Source organism: Tupaia chinensis, unplaced genomic scaffold (genome assembly GCF_000334495.1).
Source record: "Tupaia chinensis unplaced genomic scaffold, TupChi_1.0 Scaffold000146_1, whole genome shotgun sequence".
NCBI lineage: Eukaryota > Metazoa > Chordata > Mammalia > Scandentia > Tupaiidae > Tupaia > Tupaia belangeri.
Window position 1 is genome coordinate 4183126 of NW_006159616.1, and position 3326 is coordinate 4186451.

Sequence of the window (3326 nt, forward strand, 5' to 3'; positions counted from 1 at the left end):
TGACTTTCAAATATTTTCTCCCACTTTCTGATTTCTTTGTACCCTCTTGACAGTATCTTTTGGTGTATAATTTTATACATTTTTTTCTTGAAATCCAGTATGTCTATTTTTTCCTTTGGTGTCTGTGCCTTTGATGTCAGTCAAGAAATCATTGCCAAATAAGAGTTTTATCATTTTAAGTCTTACATTTAGATCTTTGATCCATTTTGAGCAGATCAAGTTCCAACTACATTCAATCTTCCCAGTTCCATTTGTTATGTACAGTATTTTGAAAATTAAATCTATAAATTTATTTGGGAAAAATTTACATTTTTGTAATATTTAGTCTTCATGAATTCAAATCCTTAGTTCTAGGCCCGGCTTGATGGCCTGGGGGCTAAGGTAGCCAGATCCCGTGTGGCCAACCACACAGCTCAAGTCCTGACCCTGCAGCTGAGAAGCATGCCAGACTCATGGGTGCCTAAAGTCCAGAGAGAGGGAAAGATGAAGGAGAGACTGTGGGCATATCCACTCCCCACAGCAGGCACCTTCTCTCCACCTTTGGTGAGCACATGCACCCCAGAAATGTAGTCTTCTGGAAAGGCATTTTCATATGATGTGGAGGGAAGGCATTTGATTTGTGTTGCTGCCCATTCTGAGTCACAGGCTCCTTTATCAGTGTTGAATTATGGCTTACAGTTGCTTCATTCGCCAGTCACTGCCTGGATGGATTCTTTCTTTATGGCTAGCTTCTCCTTGATCTTTCGTCAGTGACTGCAACACATTTTGCACTTGTTCAAACACAAAGTTACTTTTCCATCATCTTCTAGCTCCATCCAGAAAGGTTCCATATCACCGGATAAGAGAGAGAGAAAGAGAGAGAGAGAGCGAGAGAGAGAGAGAGAGAGGAAGAGAGAGGAAGAGAGAGGAAGAGAGAGGAAGAGAGGATTTTCAGGGCATTGGTCTAGAGGATCTTTAAGAAATCTTTTCTTTTCTCTTGCTTGCTCTCTTTTTAATTTGCCGGAGGGCAGATGAGCTTGCTGGAGAGAGACACACAGAGCTAGATCAAGACAAGGAAAGTGAGAAAACCATAACAATATCATTTTAAAAGCCAAGTCCAGGGAGCTGGCAGGTAGCATGGTGGTTAAGATGCTAGGCGTTGGACTCCCTCATGGCTGACAGAGGTTTAAGTCCTGAACCTGGCGGTTTGCTTTCTCACTTTCTTTGTCTCTCTCTCTCTGGTCAAATAAAAATAATAAGAAGAAAATCTAAAAAAGAAAAAAAAAAAAAAACCCTCCATCTTTTGGACCACAATCTGCGAAACGGCTCAGTGGTTAGACCTTCAAGTTCTGTTCCTAGGTGTTATACTGTAGTCCACTTCCTGCAGCCCCTTGGACAGCTTCGGGTCCCCAGCTGCCTAAGGAATCACCTCTCCCTAAGGTGTGCATCGAGAAATAGAGATGAAAGTGGGGCTGAGAACTCGCGTGTGCCCGGCCCCTTTCCCAGCCCCCTGTACACAGGTGCCAGAGGGAGGGAGGCTGCAAGGGCTGGCCTCAAGCCCCAGCTCACCCAGCAGGGAGGGCTCCATGGCAGGAGAAGCTGTTGGGGGCCTCCCACAGCCTCCTCTGGCTCTCCACAAGACCGGAGAGCCCTGAGGGCTATGCCTAGCCCGCTCGGTTAGTGAGGCAGGATTCCCCTTTGGAACCAGCTCTTCTTTTCCACACGACCAAGTTCCCACAGCCCCAGGTGCCATGTGGCCAGAAAGTACTTCACAATTCACCACACCTCACCTCACCAACTGCCCTACCTCTCCTCCGAAGGGGAGGGGGAGCACCTAAACACCGTACTTTATTTTTTTATAAGAATATGATGGGCGGAAAGAGACTAGATGAAAAGGGTCTAGGGACAGAGACTGCAGAGACTACAGATGACTCTTTCAAGGAATTTTGTGAAAGAACAAAGAAATAGAATGGCAGCTGGCCGGGGAAGTGAGGCCAAGGTGAGTTTGGGGTGTGTGTGTGTGTGTGTGTGTGTGTGTGCGTTAAACCAAGTAACAGATGTGTTTATGCTACTGGGCGTGACCCAGGAGAGAGCAAAAACGCTGATGTTGTAGAAAGAGGTGGGAGAGATGCCTGCACAGTGTCCTTGTCCAAGCCACGGAGACGGGTGTAGGTCACAGGTACAGGATTGCTCTGGGCAGGAATCCCAGATGCTCACCTATGGCCACAGAGAGGACGAGACGTGGGGGGCAGGTGCTGGTGGGCAGGCTGAGGGGGAGGAGGGAAACGGGACGTTCCCTTCCGACTGTTTCAGTATCTCAGTTAAACGGGCAGCAAGGTGAACGGTTGAGAGGGAGAATGGAGACAGTAAGGCCAGCAGGTGACATGGAGGTTAAGGCGACGGAAGCCCACAAGGCTGACAGAGCGGTCTGACCCGACCTGGTGGCTTGAAAATCATGCTGGGTGGGTTGCATGCATGCCTAAAATCCAGAGAGGAGAGTGGAGGAGAAGGGACTGTGGCATGGCCATTCCCCCAATGGGTGATTGTTCACTTTCTTTCTCTCTAGCTCTGTCTCTCCAGCAAGTGCATGTGCCCTACAGCGAAACTTTAAAAAGGAAAAAAAATACAGTAAGAAAGATGGGAGGGACCAGCAGGTGGCGTGGTGGTTAAGGTGCTGGACACTCCCACAAGGCTGACCACAGTTCGAGTCCCGAACCTGGCTGCTTGCTTTCTCGCTCTTTCTCTCTCTGTCTCTCTCTGGTCAAATTAAAATAAATGAATGAATAAATAAAATAAAATAAATAATTATATTTTTTAAAAAAGTTTCTTTCTTTAAAAAATTACAATAAGAAAGATGGGAAAGGTGCTGGGGGGTTCTGAGGAGAGAGCAGAAGGTGCGATATCGCCGTAGTGGAGTGAAGAGAACGACTGGTCTAGGGATATAGTGGGGACTTGCTTGGCAACATTAAAATCCCGTTGGAAGATCGTGGTTGAGATTTCAGAGTGAGACCAGTCGGCGTGGTTGCGTGCTCTTCTCCAGCCTTGCTTAGCTTCAGTGGTACAGGCACGGATCTTGGAAAGGACTCACCAATCACAATTGACCGTGGGGCTGTAGCTAGAAAAGATGAGAGATGAGGACACTAGGGAGGGGGCATGAAACACGAATGGAAGCACTGAAGTTTCCACTATCCAAGGGTTGTCAGACTTTGGGTCCTGAAGACAACACACCAGTGAGACAGGAAACGGCGGGCAGAGAGCTGCATGTGCGAAACTGACATGGAGGCTCCTCAGTAAAAACACATTGTCATGGGGGCGGGGGTGGGGGGGGTGGAGGTTGAGGGAAGATG